Genomic DNA, 13704 nt, shown 5'->3' with positions numbered 1-13704 from the left:
AGGTCAGAAACCCTGGTTTGCTCTGGATCTTGCTCCCAGACTTTGTGGTTCCTCTGGTGAGACAGACACAGCAGCAGGAGACAGAGAGGACTCTCCGTGCCCCTGGAGGTGATGGTCCCATGGAGCCAGCTCTGCTCATGCCGTGGTGCTGCCCTGGGGTGAGGAGCAGTCCCAGCTCCTGCCTTCACTGCCTCTCCTTTAGAGTCCTTGGGCAAGTCCTCAAACTGCCTGGTGTTTGTCTCTGCATTTTTTAAGAGTGGATTACAGGTCACCTGTCTTGCTCCCGAGATCCTCTCAAGGTGAGTTAGATTCTTAAATCTGGTTAAAGAGGACACTCTGGGGAGATCTGAATGAAATGGCCCAAGAAAATAGTTGAGATGTATTTTTAGGTAATACAGAGCATTCTAAGACACAGCGGGCAAGCTTCTCAGTGGCCACCAGATGCTAATACATTTGAGGACTTGCCTAGTTTGAAGGCAGGACCCCCTCCTCCATGCTATAGTCTTCCAAGATCATTGGTAAGTGATGGCCTGTTTTTATTCTCTAACACAGACTTACTTTTTAGACTTGAGCTAAGGTTTTAAAATGGAAGTTGCACTTCAGTTTCTGAAGAACACTGAATAAGAACCTTCTACTTCTCTCAGCTTAATGCTGTCAGTGTTCTGGTATTCCTCTTCATTTCCACATACTTCATGCCAGGCTAAAGCACATTTAAGCAAATCCTGTGATCTTTTAGTGAATGAGAACCCCTGAAGAGGAGGAAGCAACCTTGTTATGCTCTCTGCCTAGCATTTTCCCAAACCCCATGCTACTATCTCAGGGACATGGTGCACTCAACTGCTACACAGATCAGCTATCTCAAACTGCAGCAGAAGTGTAGATCTTAAAATCTAAAGACCGGGGCCAAGACAGCACATCTTGAATATTTTATCTGTGACAGAGAAAGACCAACTTCCAAATCCTTCCAGACACCTTGGTGGTAAGTGAGAGTGCCTTCCCTCAGGTCTGCATCAGCACTGGAGCATCTCTACAAAACTGGAAATCAAGATGCTTTGTTCTCACTCAGCAATATTGTCCTTCTTTACAAACATTTAGGAAGAGACGAGACACCCAATTTCCTCTTTAAAAGCCCAATACTGTCCCAGACTAAGGGATATCCATGCGAGGATGAGAAATGCAGGCAAAAAGGAGGACAGGAGCAGCAAATGCAGCAGTGTCATGTACAGCCACTTCCATCAGACATAAATTTCTTGAAGAAAGGGAAATGCTAAGTTCCCTGTCACAGGTCTGAGTGACAGAGCCTGCCTGCCCACTGTACTAAATCATCCCGCTTTGTGCTTCTGCTGCACGTATCGTCACTTCAGTGCCTGCGTCCTTCCTCAGACAAAGGGCAGGCTCTGGAAAGGCTCCCGGCAGGGAACAGGGGTGCTCCTGCCGGGGCGGGGAGGCAGTGACCTGCCATTCAGCCATCAGGTTTGCAAATCAGAAGTGGCATGAGCAAATGCAGGGCATAGTTTCATACCCACTGCTCAGCACTTCACCAAAGACAGACGGTGAGACAATATGGATGCATGATCTGTTTTCTAACTTGCCTTTTATTTCCACCCTGCAGTTATTGCCTTTCCGTTTCCAACATTTGCAGATAATAAAGAGGTTTAATCACTTCACCATGGTTCACAGCAATATGCAGAAGTATGTCCAAGCCTCTCTTTTTCAATCAAATCCTCTGACTTCATATTTACACCTTGCAAACTGCAAAGCTAGCAAAGCCACAGGACACGGTGCAATTTCACCTTGCAAATGCTTGGAGGGACAAAGACAAAATGGCTCTGGAAACCGCCTGAAGAACTAACCAATGACCTACACAGTGCAGACAGGCTGTGTTTCTTCTGATGCTAGAAAAGGATTAAATTTAACTTGTTCTAACCATCCATCTGAAGGCTCATGTTTTTTCCTGAAAACTTCAATTTTGTATTTGCTGCGTACAATGGTTACACCTCACAGGGAATGCATTTATGGCATTTCCTACTGCACATAGGAGGAATTTCCCTTTGCGCAGTGAAATAACAGAGTGTAAGCTGCATTTTTGGCCTATTTTCTTTAAGATGTTCCCATGAATAAAGTCTGTAGAAAAACAGATACACTTCTATAACCCCCCCTCTCTATTTTGTGCTTTTTTTTTCGCCACAGACCTGCTCCCCAGCAATGTTATGTGGCCAAGGGACTGGTCTGAGCCTAACTCTCTTACCGAGCAGTCAGGAACCAAGCAAGGCAGCCTGTCCCTGCCCTCTGCTCATCTGTTTCTTCAGAGGAACTATTCAAGATGACCGAGCCACAAGCAGCAGATCACCTTTGTTCTCAGGACATGAAGAAGAAAGCAGTTTTGAACCTTGGCATCTTTCCATTCCTGCCCTCTGAGCCTACTTATCTGTCCAAAAGACTCCTCACTTCATGTCACTACATCTTGTTAAAACTTCATCTAGCTTAGCTCATGCTTCTGTGATGAGCTTTATGGTTTGTATAGTGGGACAGGTGTGTCAATGTAAGTGATGGCCAGCCAGGCCATGCAGTTAAAGGCTGCAGATGCTGCTGAAGGAACAAGCTGCAGGCCCACAAGCCCGAAAAAGGTCTTGCAGAAAGACAAGTAGAGGAATGTGCTTCCTTCATTGTGTTCTTCTGGAAATGGGAAATACCTCTGCCTCACTGGAGACGTGAGCAGCAAGTCTTCCTTCTTTCTGTTAATCTAACAAAAGCTGGCCAGAAGGATGCTGCTTGTCCCAGGGGTAAGACTGGATCTTTAGTGTTGGTGATTAAACAGTGCTGGAAAAAAGATGCTGCGTGCATGCATGAACAGTGCATTTAATTAGTGACATTCACAAGAGCTTGGACATGATTTCTAAGACCCGGAATAGCAATGGACTCTTTTTATTTTTGAAAACTAATGAATTTTCTTTCTCCCTCACATCTTACTGCACTTCGTCTATACATGTCATCAAAGCCTTCCTTGGCTGAGACTTCTTCTGAGGCAATCTCAGGAAAAAGAAGCTGTGGAGTTAGAAAGCATCAGTTCAAGAGCCTCAGGGAGGCAAGAAATGTACAGCACGTGTGCTCAACAACAGACACTGTTTTCAAGTTGGAATTAGAAGAAACCATGTGAGGCTTACACCAAGAATCAACTTTGCATGCGGCTTATTATGTTCAAGTAGCAAGCAACAATTTAAACACAGCTGAAAACCATCCACTTCTGGATGTAATTACACACTAAAAGAAAGAGCAAGAATTTTGACCTAACTAAACTAAGCTATATACAAAACTACTGTCTACTTCACCTATTTTCAACTTTCTAAAGGTTTGACACAATGTTCCTGACCACTAGGAGTCAAAACCCCTACTTAACTCCCTGCTGGCCGCAAAACCTCTAGGAATGGGAAACAGAAAGGCACTTGGCCACAAAACCTCAAAAGCAGCTCAGACGCACTCCTCTTCCTTGTTCTCCAGGTTTACAAATCAGGTATCTCAGGCAAAGCTATACAGGCCATGAAACATGCATTTATTCATTCTGCTTTTCAGCTAGAATATTTTCTAAGGATTTAAATTCCACATGGTACTCTTTATCAATCAGCATCAAAGGAAGATTTAGTTTATGAGGATGTCCATAGGAAGAAAGATATTGTAGGTCACAACCAAATTGTTTGCCCAGTTCATTTGTGTTTCAATGACCTTCTGTGACTAAACAACATACAGTGACAAAGTGCTGAGAATCAGCAGAGAGGCACTAAGAGCATATCCTGGAAAGGTCTTTACCCACATAAGCAAGTATCCAAAAGTATACTTAGATTGCATGTGAATAACAATCTTACTGAACAGACTATTTAGATAAATATATTACAAAATAAGTTTTCTATTGCATAAGTATGCATTCTTAGGGGAGAACGAGAAGCCAGACCATTCAATCCTATTAGCATTATAAATGTACATTAAGCAATGTTAACTTATTCTACACTGAATCTGTAATTACTTATGCAAATACAGTCCCCTTTCTGATATGGTACCAAGACACCTCCTCTTTCAAAAGACACCAACAAAGGAAAAGTAGTTTACAACTACTGGGTTACCTATTACTGCAGTGGATTTGCAGTTATGTTTTATTCTGAAAAAAACCCTAAAAAAACAACAACAAAAAAAGTTATTAAGTATTGACCAAATGTAAAATAAATGTCAACAGGAGGATAATATGCTGAAATAAAAAGAGAACTTTTCTCTAAGTCTTCTGTCTAATGATTTCATTTATCACTTGCACAATTTTTTCAAGACAAAGTGCAAATTCCTAGTCAATAGTGTTTCTTTAAAGGCAACAGTATAAAAGAAAGCACAAATTTAACAGTATGGCAAACTTCAGCTCATGCTTTTCTGCTGCTCTGAACTGCTCTAGCCTTCTGACATTTAAGTTTCACAACCTCAAGCTCAATTTAGCAGAACAAAGTCAAAGCTCATATGTAAGATGATATAAGTTGCATGTCACTAAGTAGGTGAAAGTTTAACCCAGTGTGACTCAAGGATGGATGGAGCTGGAAAATTTTCAACAATACCTCCTTGCCTCCCACTACTCTGACTTTCATACTTGGAAAAAAGCAAACAGGCTTTAATTTATATTGCAGACCAGCTACTGGAACAAAGGAAAAACTGCTTGTCCAACTCATGGAAGCAGATGGTCAAAGCACCCTCAAGGAACAGTTCAAACGACAGCATGTCAGAGGATCATCTACAGACTAGGATGTGAAAGTCCAATTACAATGCTCATAGAAGCTCAGTCTTTTAGGCTACTATATCCACTGTCCTCTGTACCTCAGTAAAGCAAATCAAGTGAAGCTACAGTGATCTGTTTGTGTTAAATTATATTTCCCACATCCTAGAGACAATATTTTCCTGATTATTCAAAGCTGTGAGAATACATTTAAATGACCAACATGAGTAATGCTGTAGTTTGGCATCTTTTACCTATTTAATAAGGTTCAAGTCTATACAAAATATTAAGCTCCCAGATTTTAATCTCCTTTGGACTCTACACTGAACAAAAGCGTTCCAAGTGAAAGATCAGTTTATATCAGGTACTCAACTGCAATTACCTAGCCTCAAATATTTGACAGAAGACTAGTTACTATGTAACTACAATTTAATGAATTTTTATCTTATATATTTGAACTATACTTTTATATATGGATTTCTTAATTCTTTGAATCTTACAGATGTCAGTCTCCAATATATTGCATATTTTAAACAGTTTGAACAAGCAAGACACCAACTGACAACACCAGCAATTCTGATACTGTCGTACCTAAATACTAAGCAGGTATCTTATTTCACAGAGTTCTCAAGCACAAGCCTCATAGGGAGACCTTAATAAATATGTTTGGAAATATCCTTTCTTTTATACATATATATACAGACATAAAAAATATAGGCAGATAATACAGAGACAGTAATTACATATGTATAAAAATATTCATATGAGCATGTATATTTAGTACACTTTAATAAGTTATTTTACTTTAAGAATTTCTGAAGGTCAGAAGTTCTATGTATAATCACAGTTATTTTCTGGTCTCTATGTAGTTTTTCAGTGAGTTATGTGCTCAGTTTAAGAATACTTACATATTCTTATCTGGATTATATTAGAACAAACAGAAGTGCAACAAGTTCCTAGTCAACAAACACATCTAGCAGAAACCACCACGGCTATAAAGTAATCGTCTTTCATTGCAAGCAGCTGTTTACTAATAAACAACTACATGAGAAGCCCTTGAAGGAAAGGCCACAGGAAAAAAAAAAATGTACTTTAATTAAAAAAAAAAGACATGAAACTAAAAGCCCTTCTGAACTGAAACCATAAGCCTTTCTGGCATCCTTCCCAGCTACTACTTGATTCTATGCCCTGTGTGACATTTTATATATCCTCATATTTGAACTACCCAACCATATTTTGTTTCTTCTTGCTACTGTTTTTTGAACAACTACCACAATGGTGTCACTATATAAAGGAAATGTACCACTTCACATTGTGTTATGCTTTCTATTTGTAACCTGCTTGATGCAGTTGTTTATAAACTGTAATTTATCTAAAAGATCCACAGGTATTTCAATATATTTCATGAAACAGTAAGAATTCTGAATTTTTAACTGAGTTTTGCAGGCCAAGTGTTGACCTGTAACACCTGTGGTTTTGTCAGCCTTGACCTCAACTTCTAAAAATTGTTATTACTAATTAACTAACATCATAACAGTATCCAGTAAGCATTAAGCACTGGGCAAACAAGAAGATAGATGGTTCCTTCCCCATGGAGCTCAAACATTAAGAAAAACAAGGATGGCAATGCACTAACCCCACTAATTAAAATTTTTTAGAAGACAAAATTATTCAAACACTGATCTTCCCAAATTCGGGACACCTACATTGTAGATTCCCACCGTTGAGCTCGTCACTCTGGGTTCCTTTAAAAATCAGAGGGCATTTTTAAGACCCAGGTCATCTGATCCATTTTAGGTAACTCCTTCAGGGTGAGTGCTGAATTGTAGATTCCACTCCCTAAGGGCAGCCTCTATTAATTAGCGAGATTGCTAGTGCTAACTAGCCATGCAGCTGCCCTGCGTTAGTGCACTAAGGTGCCATGGTACGCACAGATTTCACAGAGGAATGTGCCAGTCTGCAAGAGGGACTTAAAGGCAGAAAATCTTAAGGGTCAAACTTATTCAAGCGGCTTGTTCAGGGCTTAACAGGTACATAAAAGAGAGTAAAAGAAGCAAGCAGAGAAACATGTTGCAAAACAATGCAAAAAGTGTAATGGAGTGAGTAATGGTAAATGATCTCTCACAATTAGTTTGCTGGAAATAATACTTGGAATTGGAACTGAGAATTTCAGAGAAATGCCTAGTGCTACACCCTGTCCACAAAGACAATACGAATAAAATCCATCAGGAAATTATTCATATTTCACTAAGTCTTTCCTGTAAAAGAAAAACAAAAATTGCTCATAAATATTATCTAAATTACCTTTAACATACCCAGCTTAATCAAATCATCAACCACCTGAACTTGCTGTGTGTTGCTGCCCTGCTACGGGGGGATCATTCAGATCCCCTAAATCTTGAAAAATTATTTAAAAAACCGCAAACTCCCAAACTTCTCATCATGTAAAAAGTCAGTCTCATCCTTCTTCTTTTGATTGCTCCCCCTCAGTGCAAGCACACAGCTGTCCAAAAGGATCAAGTTTCATCTTCCTAAGCCACTTCAGTTGTGATGGATCGCGTACCGCAGTCTATAAACAGTTTTAGGTACATCTTTGGTTATGAACGGGTACATTTCCTAACCAGTATCATTAAAATACAAAGCAGTTCACTGAACTTGGAAAATACTAAGAAATTATTCTCCAGAGTGCAACATCTGGTATAAAGGAGGAGAAAAACAGTTTTCAAGTGCAAGACATGTAAGAAGTGGAGGCTAAAACAAAACCCATTAATCTATCTCCACCCCCATGTTCAAAACAAAAACCAGAAAAAATACCCTTCGGTGCTTCACATTAGGAAGACACAGTCTGAGATGTCTCCCATATGTTTTGTTTGCTGTGTTTTAACAAATAAAGCATAATCACCCTGTCCTTTTTTTCTGCTTTCAGTAGAGATCCTCTAGTATATTTTCAGATTTGTTAGTTCCATGGCTTTTATACTGTTCTCATCCCATTTTATTTGAATGCCTGTCAAATGTACCTACTCTACCTCAGTGAACTGTATCTGAGCTTTTCAGATATTCTTAAAGTTATCATGACCAAAGTTACACAAACCACAGACCTGGCTGAACTCAGAGAGCTGAGTGGGGATGTAACTACCTCTGGGTTCCTATAATAAACTCTTGACCTGGGAGCCCTGGTACAATCGTGACAGGCCACGAGCTTTCTGAGCAACTGCTGTCCCCGGGAAGCTGCCACCACCCAGGGACCACTAGACAGTGACAGCACTGGCCACGACCCCTCCACCTCATCCTGTGGCACCACGTAGAGGAAATTGGGTAGAGTTGGACAAACTGGCTTTAAACCACCTGGCAACTTCCTTCCACCAGAAAAATTCCTGCTGTCTAGTCATGGCTTACAGCTTATCTGCACTGTCAGAGGAATGAGCCAAAATCCCATGTGGGATGCTTCACTCACATGGGTGTGTTGGCTGCTTGGACAGTGCCCTGAACCCCCACTGCACAACCACTGCTGTACACACTTTCAAGAGTTACCTATTGATCTTGGATGAAGAGCTAAGACAAAAATTGTCTTTCCTGGGGACAAGAAGTGTTTGAAGCTGACAGGTGGATGCCCTTCTTCCGAACCAAATGCATCCTTGTTGTGCTCACAGCCCTGAATACCCATCTTTGCCTCAGTTCTAGCTAGATGAGATTTTGTTCTATTTTTCCTTTTATTTTGCAGATAAAGCCTCCATGCCATGGCCCATCACCTGAACAAGTACTGGCTCACTTTGCAAAGCTTAAAATAAAATCTGTAATAGATGTTACTGTTCCTACATTTTTAAGACAAAATACAGAGCTGGTCACCACTTTTAAGGAACATAAAAATATTATTAAAATAATTGTGTGACACTGTCAAATTCTCTGTGATTCATATGCCTTAAAGCCCTAAATTCTCGATATGAATGGACTGCAAACCAAGGCAGAAAATGGATTTTAATACTTGTTTTTACTTTTCTAAAATGATGGCTGCCTTCATTATAAACAAACATCACATATTACAATACAGAACTTTGTAAAATTCTCCACCAGCTGTAGGTGTGGTGAAACATGTATTGGCTTTTTTTTTTAAATATATTAGAGTGACATTTTGATGTTCATTTTAATTCAGGATTATGAGCTTCCTCAACTTTCAGTGAAGAAAACAATGAAAAATAATCACATTCTAAGATTTGTTTCCCACAGTTGAGACTTTCTTCTTCATAGTTGAGTAAGTAATGTCTCTCCATCCAGGTACAAACAAGATCACATAAATTAACTTAAACAGTAAAAATCTATAACTGTTCTTCAGCCTCTTGCCAACTTTCCAGTGGCTGGAAAGTTATTTCAATCTTATTAGAAAGAGGAAAATATTTTCAAAGTCTCAAGCAAAACATGCTATTGTTTTACTTTTGTGACACAACAGCACACAAATATTCCTTGAAGTAACATTTCCAGTATTTAAAAGAATTACATGAACTTTAGAAGTGCTATGAAATCTGATGTCCTCATCTTAGCATCTTACTATGCAAATAGCATTATGCTGTGCAAAATGCTTCACTGGCAGCAACCATAAATTTACTCCCTTAGAATAAACAGAGGGCAAAATTCCCCTTTTCTCCAAGCCTGAATACAGGAGACTTCCACAAACATGCCATGAGAGAAAGCTTTCCCCTGGGAAAGGCCACATGGTGATACCACTACTCTGGCCACCAGCATGGGACAGCCATGGGACACCGAAGGTCACCACTGCCCAGCCACATTCAGCAGACAGGCCGGGTCCCTGGGCAGCCCCCACCGCTTCGGCAGGCTCACCCCTGCTCTCACAGCCGTCCCTCCTGCCCGGGCTCTGCAGCCTCACCATGGTGAGGGGAGGCAGCGATCCTTTGCAATTTTATGAAGCAAATAGCTTGGAAGTGCCATTTCTATGTGGAAATGAGCTGGTGCTAGTTCAAATATACAATGTGCTAGCATTTTGGAGAAAAACTTGGTAGCGCGCATTCAAGTGTCAGCCTCACTTCAGTGCTCCATGGCAGGAGAGCGCCATGCAAGCCAAGCACAGGCCCAGGAAAGAAAGGGTGCATCACACTCAATGTTGATCCCTTCCAACCATGAGAAAATGGACAGAAACCTCCATAGATGATGAAATTGAGGCTTCACCAAGTGGTGGAAGAAAGTACAGGGTGGATGTTTGTGGAGAAGATGGTTAGTGAGATTGTGCTTGGCCTGTAACAGCAACAGAGTCAAGGGGATGGAGGAAAAAAACAAAACAATTTCGCACCCCAGCATGCTTTCCAAGGAGCTTTACAACCTCAGTCCTTCTGTCTCATGCTGGTTAACAAGTTATTTTCAAATGTAAATGTATTTTAAAGCAGATATGGTTCAGACTGTCTCTGGAACCATTAGACCAAAACCCAAACTATCTATAGAGTGAAGATCACCACACCTATATCCAGCTGAGCTGTACACAACCTAATTACCCCACACACAGACATATAGACCTCCTGTATATCACTGAGGGCATCCTTCCCAGCTACGAGCATCAGGCTCCTGAGCACCAGCAGCTTTGTGCAGCACTCGCCTCAGTCACTGGGCTCACTGGGTGCAGCTCTTTGGCTGCAGTCAGCTCTGCAGGACAACAGGAGTCCACGTAACCCTTTCTAAAACTGTGTATGCCTTTCAGCAAGACTCATGTTTTGCCTTGAGTGTAAAGCACTACATATGCAATACACTGTTTTGTTGTTGTTTTTTGGTTTTGTGTTTGTTGTTTTGTTGTTGTTTTTAACATACTGCTATGATTATAAAAGCATATCAAGAATTAATTTCTGCTCAGATTTCCCTTACTACTTCAGCAAACGTAGCATTTGGTCCTTTTTGTTTCTGGCCTTAGTCCTAACAGAAGTTCCACATTCTCAGGTTATGTCACTTTTTCTCATTCTCCCTCAGAAAACTCATTCTGATTTCTGTCACCTTCCTCCTGCACAGACTCTCTTTTCTCATTCTGCTGTGCCAGCAAATAACTATCAACATGGTGCAATGTCCCATTTACAGGTACACTTCTATGCATTGTTGAACACTGCTCCAGTGACGGGTTTTTTTGCCTCTTCCTTATCCCACCATGCCCCCAAATAATTTGATTTTGGATTGTTTCTTGATTGCTTTAAGGTGTATTGTAGTTTTGTTCATGTTCAGAAAAAAATCACCGCAACCAGATCCATTACTTGCACGCAACAGTACACGAAGGAATGGGGCACTTAGGTGATACTTGACAAAGTAACAACTTCAGGTTGGACCGATGCTGAGATCTCTAACATTGCCAAAACTTTCACTGATGTAAGCAAGAGTTTTTGCAAGGAATAGCTGAGGACTTCCAGTCAAAGTAGAAAATTCCTCTAAATGAAAGGCATCTTACGCCTGGGAAGTTTTTGAGACAGAGATCACTCAGGCCTTAAAAGTGCTTGTTTATGACAGCTATATATTGATACCCTGACTGGGATAATCAGAAAATATGTATTACTATTTTAATTATAAATGGTAAATTCTATTTACTCTAACCCTATTCACCCTGATTCTTTTTCTTGTAATATTTCACTCACAACTCCTATCTGTAGCTTAAATTTTCAAGTAACCCAAACTTCTAAAAACTAAAACCATTTTTCAAAATTTCTGAAATAGCTCGTTCATGTTACGGTGCTATATTCTAAAGCAGCTGGGTCAAACTCAGTTCCTTATGAAGAATCCTTGAAACATTAAAATTGCATGAATAACCAAAACCCTCAGTTGCATAACTGAGGCCAAGGAGGAACCAATAAATCTCTGCCAGATAGCCCTATTCATCAGTAACTTCTGTTTGACTAAAGCATATCAGCTAGAAAAGCAACCTGTCATAGTTCGAAGATTTAGAGAGATGAAGAACCTCTTGCTTCGCTTAATAATTTGTCAGAATAATGAATCATTTCTACTGTGAAAAATGCTGTGCATTACTCCTCATTCAAATCTGCCCAACTCTCCAGCTATAATCTTTAGTTTGTGTTGTGATTTTCATTGCTGCTCTAAAAAGCCAATATAAAACCAGTGGATTTTCTCCTGCTCCAAGAGACTTATATTTCTTAATCAAGGAGGTTCTCTGTTTTGGTAGGGTCGAAAGATTAAAAATTCATGGTTCTCAGAGAGAAATAGTTTCACCAGATCTCGGACCATTCTGGGTGACTTTTTTCTGCAACACTCCCAAGGTTCTACACCCCTTCAACAATACTGACCCAAAAACTATAGCATGAGTTCTTGCCGCAGAGTGTGCACAGAGGTAAGGCTATTCCTGAGTCCTCATCACTGCCCTCCTGGAAAATGACTCATTTTACGATAGTATCACACTATGAATTCTTGTGAACTTGCAGTTCAAAAGATCATTGAATCCCTTCCAGACTTACTGTTTTCCAGGCTACAGCTTACCCTGTTTTTGGAAATTCTGTTTGGCTATGAGGAAAAGAAAATGTTTCACCATGACAACAACAAAAAACTGCACTGAATTGCACAGAGAAGTGGTGGGATCTCCTTCACTGGGAATATTCAAGACTCCGCTTGACAGAGCCGTGGATAACCTAAGTCCCTGCTTTCAGATGGTGCCCAGAGGTCCTTTCCAACTTGGGCTTTGCTTGGACTTACGATTACACACTTGCTTGAAGGGAGTTAATTCTTTCTCCAATAAAATTTTCCAAAGATAATGCAAAAGCTTACAAAATTATTTGGCCTCATAGGTTTGTAACACCACTGCTAGTTCTCTTAATACCAACTCAGTATCTTCGTTTAGGCTCTTACGCTTGAGAAGTTTGATCCACGTAGCACCGCAGTTTACTGAACATTTATCTTAGATACATCATGTATTTACACCACGCTCATAATCATTAATTGGCTCAACTCCTGACCACCAGAAAGCGATGCTGCTGGCCACTGTGTGCTCCTACACCACCAGCAGCAGACTCGGCCACACAGGGACCGAGTGCAGGGCATACGCTTCTCTGTGCCAAACATGCAGGTACGTTTCCTAAGACACTGCCTGAGTCTGACGGATCGCTACTTCTGGCTTCACCTCTCAGCCCAAAGGATTTGCTTACACATCTGACCAATATCTTTTCTCGACTGTTTTATTTGTAATTTTCTTTGTAAAATCACCATTCTAACACTTGTCTCTCTTCACATCTTTAAAGAATTACTTGTCAACCTTTTTTGTATATTTTAATGATAAAGTGTTTAGGAAAGAAAAGATAATCTCATATCAAAATACGCTCTCTCAGGTTGCAATACACTCTGATTTTGTAACAAGATAATGCATGCCTGACAGGACAATATATCAAACTCCTATGGCAAAAGGTTGCAATACAATTGTTTGGCAGTCTAAGCAGTATATTTCTTCACCAAATTCTAGATCCCAGTAAAAAGCTAAATTTCTATAAAATCTGCCTTTTAACCTATTCCCAACAACTGTTTCAAGGGGTGACCAGATTTAACATTCTTCTATACGGAAGAAAATTAACTTCTAGCTATATTAACCTGCCCCGACATGAACTCATTTCACTACAATTTTATAAAAAATATAAACCGAGGTTGAACAACCAAACTCAAAGTTTTGTTAAACTCAAGCTGGCAAACCAGGACGAGAGCATTTCATTACCAAATCTTTGAAGCAATCCACAGATTTCTTAAAATGTTAAGTGTCACCTACTTCTCCCTCTGTTAGTCAAAAGGCACTCTAATAATTCTCCTTAAAACCTCCTTTGGGAGACATTCAGATGATGGCCTTCCCTGGCCTGTGTCTACAGGCAAATCACATTCTTGATTTCAGTTTTCCAGGAGCAGGAGTAGAAACTATGCTTGTATCACTGACCAGCTGTTTCCCAGGACTAAAACTATGCCAAATGACCTGTTCCAATGGTCCAGCCATGCTG

At 40.3% G+C, this 13704-nt stretch overlaps 1 protein-coding gene across 1 annotated transcript in view; it reads right to left on the bottom strand.

Annotated features, from left to right (window-relative positions):
* The window catches only part of KIAA1217, a gene marked incomplete at both ends in the record, with an annotated part of 235736 nt that overhangs the window by 145030 nt on the left and 77002 nt on the right, over window positions 1–13704 (bottom strand). The window lies entirely within an intron of this gene.

Source organism: Nesoenas mayeri (assembly GCF_963082525.1).
Source record: "Nesoenas mayeri genome assembly, chromosome: 2".
Taxonomy (NCBI): Eukaryota; Metazoa; Chordata; class Aves; order Columbiformes; family Columbidae; genus Nesoenas; species Nesoenas mayeri.
Note: the sequence above shows the minus strand (reverse complement) of the source record. Positions and strands in the feature narration are given on the sequence as shown.